Genomic DNA, 18,203 nt, shown 5'->3' on the forward strand with positions numbered 1-18,203 from the left:
CCTGGCTGGTCCAGGGCCTCCTGGGAGAGGAATCCCGCACGAGTATGGGTTTTGTTATGATTTGATGTCAATACATTCCGAGCATGTATCTCACTACTCAATTTCTGTGTTGTCTGTCAGGTTTTTTTTCTCTTCTTTGAATAATGTAAGAGACTTAATTATACACTCTGGTTAGTTGTAGGTTAGATTAGTAGTTAGTTGAGTTTTGTTCTTTTGTTCTATCTTTTTTTATTTGATAAATTTTGGTTATTATTTATTTAAGATTTAATTGTATATCAATGTTTATACTTGGGTTTTTTTATTTGTAAACTTGTAAAAATGTTCAATTTTCAATAAAAATATCTATTAAAAAAAACGTTATTGCGTAACACGGTAAAGCCTGACTTTTGTGACTGATCAGTGTTTATCAGTGTTAACTTCAGACATACCCAGACTTGCTCGATCGTGTAACGCTGAATACTGCCTGCCACTCCCACGGCTACTAGAATAACCCTGCATCTGTTTGCCATCAAGCTGACACTCCCTTTTCGTTGCCATGGTCCCCAACTACATGCCCTGAGGGCTGAAATTCATACAAAATCTTCACGTTTTACGTTAAGGGAGTTTTGCAACTTACTCAGATTGAAAGAAAAGTGTTCACTCCCAGTCTCACAGCGGGAGAGGGGAAACATCTGTATATTGAACAGATTGTTCACTTTCGTTTTGTTAAATAAATGATAAGGTATATGCGCCTGGCTTTCATTATTCTCATTTCACTACATGATTCATACTTTTGAAGATGAACTTAAAATGCCTGTTCTATAGACTGATTGCTTCCTCAGTAGTTGAAGTTCAGTTCACTTCACTTGTTTCTTGAAGAACTGATAACAGACAAAACTCATGCCCACCCAGAGCAAATCTTCACCATTTCTGTGCTCTGTCCCCGTAAAATGATAATACTGAAGACAGAATTAAAATCCACACAGGAACATCTGTTTCGACTTCAATTATTAACTACAACAGGAGGTCCACCCAATGAGAATGCAGATGTCCCAGGCTTTCGAAGGGAAAATGTTTGTTGTGTTTTAACTGGCTGTGCGAGCTCAGCATAGTTACCGTTGCCAACTTATGTTTCAAATTCAAGTAAATTCACGAACAAGTTGTCGCCAGGGTAACGCACTTTGTTCAGCAGTTTATTGTATTTGCATGTAGAGGGCACTGCAATTTCGCAACTGCTGATTCACCGATATCACAGCCTTGGGTGTAATGCAGAATAATTATTGTGGTTTTTCAATAAGTACCGAGGAAGCAAAGTGGAAACACGTTTGTAAAAGTGCCACTTGTACATGTAAGTTCTCCCAGAAGCCAAGTTTAGCAATCTCTCAGGATGTTCTGCTTTCCAATAAACCTGTAGACATCGAACGTGACAAATGGCTGCCACTATACACTGCAACTCCACAACCCAGCTGGGCTCTGACTCCAATCTCACCTTCCCCATCTGCAGAAAATAAACAGGACTAAAATTCTAGAGTCTGACAACCCTGTGTCCGTGAATCTCAGCCATTGAGGCTCAGAGACCGAAGAACCACTGATAACATCTCCCACTACCACGTATTTCAACTGAAAAATAATAGAAAGTGAAAATAAAATGGGCAGTTTCAACTGCTAAAGGCAATTAAAAGCGAATTTGCCGCTAATTTAATCAGAATTATGGATTCGAAGAGGTTCCCTGCTATTGTTGACATTAATCAACTTTTTTTTATTTGGAGATGTCGGTGTTGGACTGTGGTGGACAAAGTTAAAAATCAAAAAAACACCAGGTTACAGTCCAACAGGTTTATTTGGAGGCACCAATTTTCGGAGCACCGCTCCTTCATCAGGTGGTTGGCATATCTTGTACATTACAATATATCAGTGATTCTATTTCAAAAGCACTCTATTGAGTATGACGAACGATGTAATGTCTCGAGTATGTGAGAGGCGCTGAGGCAATTAATCTTTCTTAAATATCTGCTTTCTGAGTTTCATATGCACTCTGGGCATCATATATTTGAACCAGGTGTATTTTTGGTCTGTACTAGTCTATGATTGGAATTTCTTATTACTATAAGATGTAGGAGGAGAAGTAGGCTATTCTGCCCATCAAATCTGTTTCACCATTGGCTGATCTGATTACTGTTATTTGTAAACACACAGTAGCTGTTAATGATAGTTTCCAAGAGCTTCCACTTGGAGCTGGAAAAGATAGATTTTGCTCAGGTTGACAAGGTCAATTAATGTGGCTTTTAGTTTGACTCTTAGTCATAGAGTCATTCTTCAATGACTGAGCATATAATATCTTAACTGGTTCAACGTTTAAACCTGCATTTTGAACCATAAAAGGATTTCAGGTCAGTTCTTCAAATATTGAAACAAAACGCTGGAAATACTCAACAGATCAGGCAGCATCTGTGGATGGAAAATCATAAAGGTCATGAGTTTTTGAGGAGTCTTGCTGAGTCGTTTGAATTTTATGCATTTAGTACACACCAGTGCTGCTCTGTATTGGCAGCAGAAGGAGCCAATGTTGTAGGTTTCAGATGGAGTGTCAATCAATGGGCTGCTTCATCCTGGATGAATTCCACAGAGTAGTTGGAGCTGTGTTCATCCAGGCAGTTTCACATCACACTCCTGATGTGGGGGTCTTGTAGATGATGGACAAGCTATAGACAGCCAGGAGGTAAAAACCTCATAGTCCGGGAACCCCGCACTGCCCGGTTCTACCTCCTTCCCAACATCCACAAGCCTGACCACCCTGGCCGACCCATTGTCTCAGCATGCTCCTGCCCCACTGAACTCATCTCTACCTATCTCGACACTGTCCTATTCCCCCCTCGTCCAGGAACTCCCCACATACGTTCGAGACACCACCCACGCCCTCCACCTCCTCCAAGACTTCCGTTTCCCCGGCCCCCAACGCCTCATCTTCACCATGGATATCCAATCCCTCTCCACCTCCATCTGCCATAACCAGGGCCTCCAAGCCCTCCGTTTTTCCTCTCCAGACGTTCCCAACAGTACCCCTCCACCGACACTCTCATTCGTTTGGCCGAACTGGTCCTCACCCTTAACAATTTCTCCTTTGAATCCTCCCACTTCCTCCAGACCAAAGGGGTAGCCATGGGCACATGTATGGGCCCCAGCTATGCCTGTCTCTTTGTTGGCTACGTAGAGCAGTTGATCTTCCGTAATTACACCGGCACCACTCCCCACCTCTTCCTCCGCTACATTGATGACTGCATTGGCGCCACCTCGTGCTCCCGCGAGGAGGTTGAGCAATTCATCAACTTCACCAACACATTCCACCCTGACCTTAAATTTACCTGGACCATCTCTGACACCTCCCTCCCCTTCCTGGACCTCTCCATCTCCATCAGTGACGACCGACTTGACACTGACATTTTCTACAAACCCACCGACTCCCACAGCTACCTGGATTACACCTCTTCCCACCCTACCTCTTGCAAAAATGCCATCCTGTATTCCCAATTCCTCTGCCTCCGCCGTATCTGCTCCCAGGAGGAGCAGTTCCACCATAGAACACACCAGATGGCCTCCTTCTTTAGAGACCACAATTTCCCTTCCCACGTGGTTAAAGATGCCCTCCAACGCATCTCGTCCACATCCCGCACCTCCGCCCTCAGACCCCACCCCTCCAGCCGTAACAAGGACAGAACGCCCCTGGTGCTCACCTTCCACCCTACCAACCTTCGCATAAACCAAATCATCCGCCGACATTTCCGCCACCTCCAAACAGATCCCACCACCAGGGATATATTTCCCTCCCCACCCCTCTCCGCCTTCCGCAAAGACCGTTCCCTCCTTGACTACCTGGTCAGGTCCACGCCCCCCTACAACCCACCCTCCCATCCTGACACTTTCCCCTGCCACCGCAGGAACTGTAAAACCTGTGCCCACACCTCCTCCCTCACCTCCATCCAAGGCCCTAAAGGAGCCTTCCACATCCATCAAAGTTTTACCTGCACATCCTCCAATATCATTTATTGTATCCGTTGCTCCCGATGCGGTCTCCTCTACATTGGGGAGACTGGGCGCCTCCTAGCAGAGCGCTTTAGGGAACATCTCTGAGACACCTGAACCAATCAACCAAACCGCCCCGTGGCTCAACATTTCAACTCCCCCTCCCACTCTGCCGAGGATATGGAGGTGCTGGGCCTCCTCCACCACCGCTCCCTCACCACCAGACGCATGGAAGAAGAATGCCTCATCTTCTGCCTCGGAACACTTCAACCCCAGGGTATCAATGTGGATTTCAACAGCTTCCTCATTTCCCCTTCCCCCACCTCATCCTAGTTTCTAACCTCCAGCAACACTGTCCCCCTTGACTTGTCCGGACTTGTCCGACCTGCCCAGCTCCTTTTCCACCTATCCACTCCACCCTCTCCTCCCTGACCTATCACCTTCATCTCCTCCCCCACTGACCTATTGTACTCTATGCTACTCTATCCCCACCCCCACCCTCCTCTAGCTTATCTCTCCACGCTTCAGGCTCTCTGCCTTTATTCCTGATGAAGGGCTTTTGCCCGAAACGTCGATTTCGAAGCTCTCGGATGCTGCCTGAACTGCTGTGCTCTTCCAGCACCACTGATCCAGAATATAGACAGCCAGGAGGTGAGTTGGTCATCACAGAATTCCCAACCTCTGATTCGCTATTGTGGTTGTTGTATTTGTATGGCTGATTCAATTCAGTTTCTGGTATGTTGTATTCCCCAGAATGTTGATAATTGGGAATTCAGCTTTGGAACATTAAGGAGAGATGGTTAGATGCTCCTGCTCTGAGGCCTTTTGTACCTGCCTGAACATTGCATGGATTTTGGTCATATCTTTTTGAACATGGACACAGGTCTTGTTGCACATGGACACAGACTGCTTCAGTATCTGAGGCTTCAGTATCTGACAGGAGGAGGGTCAGTAATGAAGCAGCTGCAAATGACTGGGCCTAGAACACTTGCCTGAGGAACTCCTGCAGAGATGTCTGGGAATGAGTTGATTAACCTCCAAAACCAATAACCTTCATCTTCTGCCTGGTAGGATGCCAAACAATGAAGAGTTTCCCCCTGATTCCCATTGACACTAGTTTTGCAATGGTTCCTTGATACCACATTCAATCAAATGATTTGACAAAGCCAGGCACTCTAACCTTAGCTCTGGCATTCAACTCTTTTGTCCATGTTTGAACCAAGACTGTAATGAGGGCAGAAACTGAATGGCTGTAGCAGAACCCAAATTGAGCGTCAGTGAGCAGTTTAATGCTGAAAAGCTGCCACTTAGTAACAACCCCTTCCTTCACTTTACTGAAGATCGAGTGTAGATTGATGGGGTGATAGTTGACCGAATTATATTTGTTCTGCTTTTTGTGTACAGGAGTTATCCTATTGTCAGGTAAACACCAGTATCATAACTGCACTGGAATGGTTTGTTTAAGGGTATGGCTTGTTCTGGAACACAAATGCTGACCTGCCTTAAACTTTGAGTTGCCCCCTTCTCAATTACAATCCCCTCTGCATTGCAGTGTGCTGCCTCCAATCCCCATTATTAGCTTCCCCAGCTCCAGCAGAAATGGCCCCTAATAATCCCTTCTTGACTTTTAGTGGATGGACATGCAAGATTGATGATAGACCACCCTCTTGAGAGAGTTTGACCTGAACGATGAGTGACCAGAGCCCTGATTGATCTCTGGTCTGTCTTCCCATGACTCCCTGCATTGGTTGCACTGAACCCACAGAACAGACTGTGACCCATTCTCTGCACGGTCGAGGTATGGAACCCCTTACCACCTAAGCATTTAACTGACTGTGCCCAAACTGACATCCGATGCTGACTTTTACTTTCTCTGTTGGAAGCCTCTGACTGAAAGGTGTCCCCTTCAGATTGACTGAGGACTATCCATAGGCTTTGTGATGTGGCTACTGTATCCCAATCTTGAGCCATACTGATTCTATTTCCAAAGTAGGAATTTATAAAATGTTACATGGATTGACTGCTTGCATTCACTGCCTGCAGATTGTGTGCTTTTTCAACAAAATAGATACAGACAGAATCTAAGCTCACACCTTTAATGCATTGTCTGAGCTGAGATGTCACTTTTTTTAGATAAAACCTTAAGTTATTTCGAGAATGTGACTAAAAAGAAGTTCTAGGATTTACATATTAATGAACCAAAACCTGCAACCCATTCTAAAAGATGAAAGACTTAACAGCAATCTTGATTTGTTCAATATATTGTTTCAGTTGCATCATACTGAGACCTTTTGTAATAAATTCTGTGTCTTATTATCCTGCTGTACAGCTACCTGATGAAGGAGCAGCGCTACAAAAGCTAGTGCTTCCAAATAAACCTCTTGGACCATAACCTGGTGCTGTGTGATTTTTAACTTTGTCCACCCCAGTCCGACACCGGCACCTCCAGATCATTTTATTCCATTATTTCAAAACAACAGGCGTCCTTCATCACATTAACCTTCAGACAACTGAATTTGACCTGAAATCTATTAAATACAACAAATTTAAATGGATATTATTCTAACATGCTTTTTTAAAAAAGGAAGAAACTGCATTTATCTTTCTTAATGCATCAGCCATTCTAAAGGATATCACAACCAATGGATTAGATTAGATTAGACAATAGACAATAGACAATAGGTGCAGGAGTAGGCCATTTAGCCCTTCGAGCCTGCACCGCCATTCAATATAATCATGGCTGATCATTCCTAATCAGTATCCTGTTCCTGCCTTATCTCCATAACCCTTGATTCCACTATCTTTGAGAGCTCTATCCAACTCTTTCTTAAATGAATCCAGAGAGTGGGCCTCCACTGCCCTCTGGGGCAGAGCATTCCACACAGCCACCACTCTCTGGGTGAAGAAGTTTCTCCTGAGCTCTGTCCTAAATGGTCTACCCCGTATTTTTAAGCTGTGTCCTCTGGTTCGGCACTCACCCATCAGTGGAAATATGTTTACTACTGCCAGAGTGTCCAATCCTTTCATAATCTTATACGTCTCAATCAGATCCCCTCTCAATCTTCGAAACTCAAGGGTATACAAGCCCAGTCGCTTCAGGATTTCAGTGTAAGGTAATCCTGCCATTCCAGGAACTGACCTCGTGAACCTACGCTGCACTCCCTCAATAGCCAGAATGTCTTTTCTCAAACTTGGAGACCAGAACTGCACACAGTACTCCAGGTGTGGTCTCACCAGGGCCCTATACAGCTGCGAGAGGCACCTCTTTGCTTCTATACTCAATTCCTCTTGTTATGAAGGCCAGCATGCTATTAGCCTTCTTCACTACCTGCTGTACCTGCATGCTTGCCTTCATTGACTGGTGTACAAGAACACCCAGATCTCTCTGTACTGCCCCTTTACATAAATTGATTCCATTGAGGTAGTAGTCTGCCTTCCTGTTCTTCCTACCAAAGTGGATAACCATGCATTTATCCACATTAAACTGCATCTGCCATGCATCTTCCCACTCACCTAACTTGTCCAGGTCACCCTGTAATCTCCTAACATCCTCATCACATTTCACCCTGCCACCCAGCTTTGTATCATCAGCAAATTTGCTAATGTTATTGCTGATACCATCTTCTATATCATTAACATATATTGTAAAAAGCTGCGGTCCCAGCACGGATCCCTGCGGTATCCCACTGGTCACTGCCTGCCATTCCGAAATGGAGCCGTTTATCACTACCCTTTGTTTCCTATTCGCCAACAAATTTTCAATCCAATCTAGTACTTTGCCCCCAATACCATGCGCCCTAATTTTACTCACTAACCTCCTGTGTGGGACTTTATCAAAAGCTTTCTGAAAGTCCAGGTACACTACATCTACTGGATTTCCCTCGTCCAACTGCATAGTTACATCCTCAAAAAATTCAAGAAGATTAGTCAAGCATGATTTCCCCTTCATAAATCCATGCTGACTCTGCCCTATCCTGTTACTACTATCCAGATGTGCAGTAATTTCATCCTTAATAATAGACTCCAGCATCTTTCCCACCACTGAGGTCAGACTAACTGGTCTATAATTTCCTGTTTTCTCTCGCCCACCTTTCTTAAAAAGTGGTATAACATTAGCCACCCTCCAATCCTCAGGAACCGACCCCGAATCTATTGAACTCTGGAAAATAATCACCAACGCATCCACGATTTCCCGAGCCACCTCCTTCAGTATCCTGGGATGCAGACCATCAGGCCCCGGAGACTTATCAACCTTCAGACCTAACAGTCTCTCCAACACCAAATCCTGGCAAATATAAATTCCCTTCAGTTCAGGTCCTTCAGCCACTGTTACCTCAGGGAGATTGCTTGTGTCTTCCCCAGTGAACACAGATCGGAAGTACCCATTTAATTCCTCTGCCATTTCTTTGTTCCTAGTAATATATTCCCCTGTTTCTGTCTTCAAGGGCCCAATTTTTGTCCTAACCATTTTTTTCCCTTGCACATACCTAAAAAAGCTTTTACTATCCTCCTTAATATTCTTGGCCAGTTTACCTTCGTACCTCATTTTTCCTCTGCGTATTTCCTTCTTAGTAATCCTCTGTTGCTCTTTAAAAGCTTCCCAGTCCTCAGTGTTCCCACTTATCTTAGCTATGTTATACTTTTTCTCTTTTAACTTTATATGTTTCTTTACTTCCCTCGTCAGCCACGGCCTCCCATGCCTCCTCCTGGGATCTTTCTTCTTTTTAGGAATGAACTGATCCTGCAACTTCTGTATTATACACAGAAATATCCGCCACTGTTCCTCCACGGTCATCCCTGCTAAGGTATTGCACCATTGAACTTTGGCCAGCTCCTCCCTCATAGCTCCATAGTTCCCTTTATTCAACAGAAGTACTGTCACTTCCGACTGTACCCTCTCCCTCTCAAATTGCAGATTAGATTCCCTATAGTATGGAAACAAGCCCTTCGGCCTAACAAGTCCACGCCAACCCTCCACAGAGCACCCCACCCATTCTCCTACATTTACCCCTAACACTACGGGCAATTTAGCATGGCCAATTCACCTAACCTGCACATCTTTGGACTGTGGGAGGAAACCGGAGTACCCGGAGGAAACCCACGCAGACACAGGGACAATGTGCAAACTCCACACAGTCACCCGTGGCTGGAATTGAACCTGGGACCTTGGTGCTGTGAGGCAACAGTGCTAACCACTGAGCCACCAAAAACATTGCGGGTGCTGGAAATCAGAAACAAAAAATGGAAATTACAGGAAAACGTCAGGGCTGACAGGTTACTTTTATAGTTTAATCCCACTGATTGTGTTATATATTATTGTGCAAACAGTGACTGACCATAACATAGATTTTGGGTTGTTTGAAACTGTTGGTAGGCATAGAATCTTGTTATTTGCTTTTGAATAATTTCAGGAAAGTTTGTAGCCATGAAAGGTTCCTGGTTTAACATAACTTCTGACAATGCATCTAACTCTAGGTAGTTTAATGAGTCCGATGAAATATTATTGTACATTATGGCCTCAGGCCTATTATGCAATCTAAACAAGCTAACCCCTGGTTTACAGGGGAAAAAAATTGACATAACTTGATAAACCTGTTTCTTCTAAGTTGAAATGTTTGACTTGTTTCTGCTGTCTAAATTATCCTTTTTTCCTAAAAGAAAAGGTTTAAAATTGAAAGAAACCAATTAATAAAGCCGCACATGTGTAGGTGACATTCCATGTGTTTTATGCCTCATAGAAGTTTCACAGTCAAATGTAATTGTGAGAGATGTACATTTGATTTGCATTATCCCTGGTTAAACTTATATGTCTGACAATCTTGTTCCAGTGCATTAGTCCTTCTAAGGTCATTAAAATAGCAACTGAAGACACTGGAAGTGCATCAGAGCCTGTACGATTTATATTAAACCATAAGATACAGGAACAAGAGTAGGCCATCAGTCCCTCAAGCATTCTCTGCCATTCGATAGGACCATAGCTGATTTGGAGCTCTTCATATTCACTGCCCTGCATATTCCTCAAAACCTGTGAGTCTACAATTGATCAAGAATCTATCTCATTCTTAAGTCTGCCCCACAGCTCACTGTGGTAAGGAGCTCCAAAGACTCTCAACCCTCTGAGAGAAGAAATTCCTTATGCTCATCTTAAATTAGCACCATTTTTATTCTGAGACTATGCCCTCTGGTCCTAGATTCTTCCACAAGGGGAAACCTCCTCTCAGTATTTAACCTGTCAAATCCTTTAAGAATCCTATATGTTTCAATGACATCATCATCTCTCATTCATCGAAATTCCAGTGAGTAGAGTCCCAACCTGTTTACCCTTTGCTCATAAGGCAATCCCTCCATACCGGAGACCATCCTAATAAATCTTCTCTGAACTGCCTCCAATGAAATAATATCTTCCCTTAAATATGGAGACCAAAACTGCTCACAGTACTCCAGATGTGGTCTCACCAGCACCTTGTACAGTTACAGTAAGACTTCCCTACTCTCTACTCCAACCCCCCTTGAAATAAGAGCCACCATTCCACTCATCTTCCTGATTACCTGCTGCAACTGTGTGCTCACTTTCTGTGTTTCATGTATAGATACCCTCAAGTCGCTTTGTGTTGCAGCTTTCTGCAGTTTTTCTTCCATTATAAACAATCTGATTATTGTTCTTCCTTCCAAAATGAAAATTTTTGTGTTTTCCCATATTATACTCCATGTGCCAACTTTTCGCGCACTTATTTAGCCAACCAAAACCTTTCTGGAAACGATTTATAACCCCCTTGCATTACCGACTCTTACCAGGTTTAACATTATTAAGACAGTCAGAGAATAGATATGATGTCTCATAAAGCTTTTAGATTCTGCAAAATACTGTACACTGCTGTATTGGCTGCTGTTGCTGTTATTTTTTTCTTCTAACAGATTTATTTTAGAGTAGGTCTTCTTTGAAAATCTGGGCATTTGCAGGCAAACTCTTGATATTTCCATGATTTGGAGATGCCGGTGTTGGACTGGGGTGTACAAAGTTAAAAATCACACAACACCAGGTTATAGTCCAACAGGTTTAATTGGAAGCACACTAGCTTTCGGAGCGATGCTCCTTCATCAGGTGATAGTCACCTGACTATCACCTGATGAAGGAGCAGCGCTTCGAAAGCTAGTGTGCTTCCAATTAAACCTGTTGGACTATAACCTGGTGTTGTGTGATTTTTAACTTTGATATTTCCAGCAAGTTATATATAGCCCAATAGGTTATCTTCAAAGTAAAATTGTTATCATACAGAGGGAGGATATCTTGGAACATATCAAATCAGGGCTCATTTTCAGGTGTGACCCATAAGAAGGAACACTATAGAAATTTCTGAGTAATATCCAAAACCATGAACGCTCTCATGACATTCCCTCACACAGCAATGATGACTCTTGCTGTGGCTGGATCCAGTGGTAACTGTTCCAGTCAACCAGTGAGGGGAATATCAGGATCAGAACAGGTTCTCAGTAATGTGAGCAGTTAGTATCCAAGTTATACTGAAAGGACAGTTTAGTGAAGTCCTCCATGCAATGGGATGAGGGGTGATCATGGACGACGTGTCCAGTGTGTACAGTACAAATCACATTGTGCAAACAGGGTAGGAGATTACAAGTTAGTACAATCTTGTTTTCCCCACTCCTTCCGACACCCACATCACCTAATAAGGGCAGCATTACATGTAAGAGCATGTTGGCAAAGACTTTCTGCTCAAGTTGAGAGGACATCAACATCCTGCCCTTGTGCAGCCTATGGGACTTTAGATTGTCGTTGTGAATTGTGACCTGCAGCTGATGTTTTTCAAGCTGCCTGGGATCATCTCTGCTTCACAGAGATGACTGTCCTTCATCTGTAACGAGCAATCACATTAAGATTGCTTGTGACCAGGATTTAAGTTTCGCTGAGATGGATGCGGCATGCGTTTCACCTTTAGCGCAGTTCCCACCTCCATTGCACGTTTGCATTTTGGCTGAGAATCCAGTCAAAGTCAGGATGAGTGTGACCTTGGATAATATCCCCTCCTGAGTAGCCTGTGTCCCATTGGGCACTATCATCTCCCAACCTTAAATATTGAGTGTATTCCTCTCTTCATGGATGTTCTCACCTCTGTATCCTAGCATGCTGCCTTCAAGCCCTACAGTTGACTTCCAAAGCTTCTCTACTATGGCAGTGGCCCCTTACTTTCACTGAACAGAACCTCAGTACAGAACAAGGCCCACTCCACTCTCTGCCTTTTGAGTGACAGCCCTGAATGAGTGACCAGATCACTGATCCCTGTGCAGCTCCTTGACTGACTAACTTCAAGTGCCCAGACTAGCTGCAATGGAATTGCAGGGCTGACTGTGGCCCACAGCCTGAACATGTAGTGATTTAGACCCTCTGATACCGAACACCTCAAGTTGCCAACTGACTGTGATGAGATTGGATGCTGCTCTTGACTGATTGTGTCAGGACCCCCATCCGATGATAGTCTTAATCAAGAATTACTTCACTTAGGCTTTGAGACATGGCCACTTGGTTGAAGCACATGCAACGTGTTTACTGTGTAAGCCCCTGGCACATGCTGCAGGTGTGACATTAACATAGTATGGTGTCGTATAACATTTTTATCCCTTTCACCAAAAGGCCAGGCAGGGTGGACATGCTGCCAAATAGTGGTAGAGTGAGTGCTCACTAAAAAAGCAAGCTTCTTAGCCCTGAAGTACACCTTGTTCTAATGATTGGTGGTGTCTGTCCCTGTACAAAAAATGACCTGGCAGTCAATTACAATGCAAGGTGTCCACGCATTCTCAAGTGCAGTATGGAAGTGGAGATCTGTACTTGCTGTGCGTGAGTTGGAGATTAGATTAGATTCCCTACAGTGTGGAAACAGGTCCTTCAGCCCAACCAGTCCACACTGACACTCTGAAGAGTAACCCACCCAGACCCATTTCCCTCTGACTAATGCACCTAACACTATGGACAATTTAGCATGGCCAATCTATCTAACCTGCACATCTTTGGACTGTGGGAGGAAACCGGAGCACCCGGAGGAAACCCATGCAGACACGGGGACAATGTGTAAACTCCGCACAGACAGTTGCCCAAGGCTGGAATCAAACCCAGGTCCCTGGTGCTGTGAGGCTGCAGTGCTAACCACTGAGCCACCGTGCTGCCTTGAGCCATGATAATGTAGTGAAGCTCAGGTGTGTGGACAGGGACTGCAGGCAGTAGCTCCCCATAGAGTGTGCCCTGAGATGTTGGGGAGAATGAAGACCCAGTAGAGCAAGCGTCAGACTAGACTTTCCTCCTGGGAATCATCTTGTTTCTATAGGAAATTGCATATGCATGAGGTGAGATTAGATATCAGTGAGATGTAAGTTTCATGCAAATAGTCCTGGCACTGCCTGTGAGCAAAGTTCTCATTTGCAGAGGGTGGAAAAGTAGACTTTTCATTTCTTGATGTCAAGAATCTAATTTTTCCAATCTCGCCATATTCTTCCGATCGACTCACCATTCCCCTTGTCATTCAGGAGACATTTCACCCTTCCTGCCTGTACTGTTTGTTTGTGGCCGATGAAACACTGTACATCTCTTCAGTCATGTTTAGGGTTTCTGGTCTGAGCTTTCAGCTGGCTTCTGCTGAGGTGAATGTCCTTAGCGTTGTGTGTAATACCTGGAATTCCAATCCTGCAGTCTTACCATTGCATTGGGCTCTCAGACTGAACTGTCCTCTTAGAGTGAGGGCATTCCATTGCAGAGATTCAGCTTTATCTTTGAAGATTTGACTTTTGGATAATTTTACACAGGTCTGCGAAGTTTATAATGCTGCAGGAAGCAGCGATGTAAAGTGTCAATTATACATTCTTCTAATGCTCTCGCTCAGTTGTCTTGCTTGCATAGTTACAAGCCATTTTTACTCCTTTAGACATTGACAACCTGCTCTAGCTTGTAAAAGATATTATCCAAATCTTCATCGGACACGTTTAGTACCACTGGTGCATTTATCAGGATTGTCATTTGTAAGGCAATTGTTTCTATAGGCAGTATAGGTTTTTTATTTGCCTTCCTTGTTAAACATAGTATGAAAAATCATTCAGCTTCTTACAGTTAAAACACTTTCTCCCCCCTGTTAGAGCTGTTTTCTTTAGTTTTACGTGATAATTTTTAGCAATATTCGGAACTTATCCTTCAACATGGATCTTTGCTCAGTCCACAAATCAAAATTAATCATTAATTTCATTCAGAAGAGTGGGAAGTGAAAAACAAAGCCTTTATTCACTGTGTAGAGAGAATAGACGAATAAAGAACATGATAATATTGGTGCATTTTGCTAAAGGTCAACATTCTCACAAACATTACAAGGTAATTTTTGGTTGGTGGTAATATTCTAGGTCAACAGTGCTCAAAGGGACAAAGCCAACATTTGAGTATGTATTTCTACCTTTTGGTCTGCATCTGAAGGAAGATGCAATGTGAACAATCAAATGGCAGTCTGCTCTCTTGCCAATGGAAAGAAGAAAATGCATTTCAAGACAACAATTCTATAAGTACAAAAGAATGTGTTAAGAAAGATCTTGGAGATGTTGGAGAGAAGGGTACATGATCAAATATTTGGACAATTTCTGGTATGATTCAGCCCAAAGTCTTGTCTTTGATGAGTTTCATGGAAGCTTTCAATCTGTGAGCAATCTAGAATTTTCACCCACGATCTTCCCAACCTCATCTCATTTCCTATGCACCGTACCCACGTGGAAATCCATTCAGAGTTGTAATGGTGTACAGCATGGAAACAGGCCCTTCAGCCCAACTTGCCTATGCTGCCCAGTTTTCACAGTTCAAAACTTCCACTCGCCACAGGCCAGTGCTGGGACCAGCCAGGATCCCTGGTGTTGGCACTGTCTTCAAAGCCCAACAGCGCGCCTGGTCCTTAGCTGCCCTTGCATGGTTTGTTTCATTTGCCTTGGGCATGTGAGACAGAGAGTAATTGACACCCCGCTCTATAGGCAGTACCTGGAGGTCTTGCTAGGTGGGAAGTGGTTATATGCGGCTTCTGCCCATTGAGCATGCCCTGAGATATTGGGGACTGAAGAACATGTGAAGGCACAAGCAGCCAACTGGGGTCACTGGGTTCTGGCTTCGTGTTGGGAATTATCACTGTTTGGTTGTATTGGCCCCAGCTATGACTGTCTCTTTGTTGGCTACATAGAACAGTCGATCTTCTGTAATTACACCGGCACCACTCCCCACCTCTTCCTCCGCTACATTGATGACTGCATTGGCGCCAACTCATGCTCCCGCGAGGAGGTTGAGCAATTCATCAACTTCACCAACACCTTCCACCCTGACCTTAAATTTACCTGGACCATCTCTGACACCTCCCTCCCCTTCCTGGACCTCTCCATCTCCATCAGTGACGACCGACTTGACACTGACATTTTTTACAAACCCACCGACTCCCACAGCTACCTGGATTACACCTCTTCCCACCCTACCTCTTGCAAAAATGCCATCCCATATTCCCAATTCCTCCGCCTCCGCCGTATCTGCTCCCAGGAGGACCAGTTCCACCATAGAACACACCAGATGGCCTCCTTCTTTAGAGACCGCAATTTCCCTTCCCACGTTGTTAAAGATGCCCTCCAACGCATCTCGTCCACATCCCGCACCTCCGCCCTCAGACCCCACTCCTCCAACCGTAACAAGGACAGAACGTCCCTGGTGCTCACCTTCCACCCTACCAACCTTCGCATAAACCAAATCATCTGCCGACATTTCCGCCACTTCCAAATAGGCCCCACCACCAGGGATATATTTCCCTCCCCACCCCTTTCTGCCTTCCGCAAAGACCGTTCCCTCCGTGACTACCTGGTCAGGTCCACGCCTCCCTACAACTCACCCTCCCATCCTGGCACCTTACCCCTGCCACTGCAGGAACTGCAAAACCTGCGCCCACACCTCCTCCCTCACCTCCATCCAAGGCCCTAAAGGAGCCTTCCACATCCATCAAAGGTTTATCTGCACATCCACTAATACCATTTATTGCATCCGTTGCTCCCGATGCGGTCTCCTCTACACTGGGGAGACTGGACGCCTTCTCGCAGAACGCTTTAGATAACATCTCTGGGACACCCGCACCAATCAACCACACTGCCCTGTGGCCCAACATTTCAACTCCCCCTCCCACTCTGCCGAGGACATGGAGGTCCTGGGCCTCCTTCACCGCCGCTCCCTCACCACCAGACACCTGGAGGAAGAACGCCTCATCTTCCGCTTCGGAACACTTCAACCCCAGGGCATCAATGTGGACTTCAACAATTTCCTCATTTCCCCTTCCCCCACCTCACCCTAGTTCCAAACTTCCAGCTCAGCATTGTCCCCATGACTTGTCCTACCTGCCTATCTTCTTTTCCAACTATCCACTCCACCCTCCCCCCTACCCCCCCGACTTATCACCTTCATCCCCTCCCCCACTCACCTATTGTACTCTACGCTACTTTCTCCCCACCCCACCCTCCTCTAGCTTATCTCTCCACGCTTCAGGCTCTCTGCCTGTATTCCTGATGAAGGACTTTTGCCCGAAAAGTCGATTTTGCTGCTCCTCAGATGCTGCCTGAACTGCTGTCCTCTTCCAGCACCACTAATCCAACCACAGTCTGGTTTCTATCCAGTGAGTGAGAGATTGGGAAACTAGACATCAATGAAGTGAGATGATGTAATAATGATGATGTAAATGCAAAGAGGCCTCTCACTGCTCCCCAACATCTCAGCATCTCAACTTGCCATTCAGTATTAGTTAGAAAATAGGATTTAGTGAAAGCAGACTAATCTTACACAATTCTCCTAGCTTTCTTGCCAATGCCTATCATCCAGTGCCTGGGAAAATGTATCAATGGTACTTTAAAATCTTCATTTTTATTACATGCTTTTAACTCACTGCATTCCTTCTCCAGAGCTCTGTTGACTGAAAAATAGAGACCAATGAGCATATTTATACATTATGTTGAAATATGTAGATATCGCAGCTTAATGGATAGTCACATTATTCATCTCTTTTCCTTGATCACAATAACAATTTGCAATTACTTATTGTCTTTAACATGAAGGAATGTTACAGAGTACTTCACAAAAATGTATTCAGACAAACACTGACCAGACATCAAAGAAAGTTGAAGGCAAAAATAGCACTTAAGGAGTATCTTAAAAAGGGAAAGAACAGGGAGATGAAGGGTTTAACAACAATATTCCAGAATTGGAAGTCTCGACAGCTGAAGCTGCCTTTGGATGAAAGAGGTTAAGGAGGGCAGATTTGGAGCAATGCACATTTCACATTGCAACTTGTGTTTCTACCATTATATCCTGGAGTCCCTATTAGTTACAGCCCTATCAGGGTGACATCAACAGTGTGGGTTCAATTCTGCCCGGCTAAGGTTATCATGAAAGACCCTCCTTTTACCTAAGGTGTGGTGACCCTCAGGTTAAACCACCACCAGTTGTCTCTCTGTAATGAGAGTGCAGCCCTACAATCTGGCTGGATTAGGATGATTTTACCCCTAAAGACCTGCACAGTCTTGTTTTCTATTTCTCTACCTCTGAACAGAATTTGATGCCGTGACGTACTTGATTTTTATCTATGTGACATTCCATGAATTAGATTACTAGATTAGATTACCTACAGTGTGGAAACAGGCCCATCTGCCCAACAAGTCCACACCGACCCACCGAAGCACAACCCACCCATTCCCCTACGGGCAATTTAGCATGGCCAATTCATCTGACCTGCACATCTTTGTGACTGTGGGAGGAAACCGAAGCACCCGGAGGAAACCCACGCAGACACGGGGAGAACGTGCAAACGTCCACACAGTCAGTCGCCTGAGTCGGGAATTGAACCCGGGTCTCTGGCGCTGTGAGGCAGCAGTGCTAACCACTGTGCCACCGTGCCGCCCACAAATCTACGTTAACAAATATTTTTATAGAAGTGCTGTGTTTCTGATACTTTCAAGATGTTATGCAAATGAAGATGAGCTCTGAGCCAGTGACAATATCTACAGGTTGATTGTATTCAGGTCTCAGGAATAGAAAATATTTTTGACACGACAGAAAATATTTCCTACTGCCTTTGAGGGACCCCAACAGTAACCTGTGTCAAATTTAAGACTGTAAATTTGAGGTTAGTAATTTTGAAGATTGCTGTCTGTTT

Source organism: Chiloscyllium plagiosum, unplaced genomic scaffold (assembly GCF_037043375.1).
Source record: "Chiloscyllium plagiosum isolate Xiang-an unplaced genomic scaffold, Cpla_swu_hap1 HiC_scaffold_18, whole genome shotgun sequence".
NCBI lineage: Eukaryota > Metazoa > Chordata > Chondrichthyes > Orectolobiformes > Hemiscylliidae > Chiloscyllium > Chiloscyllium plagiosum.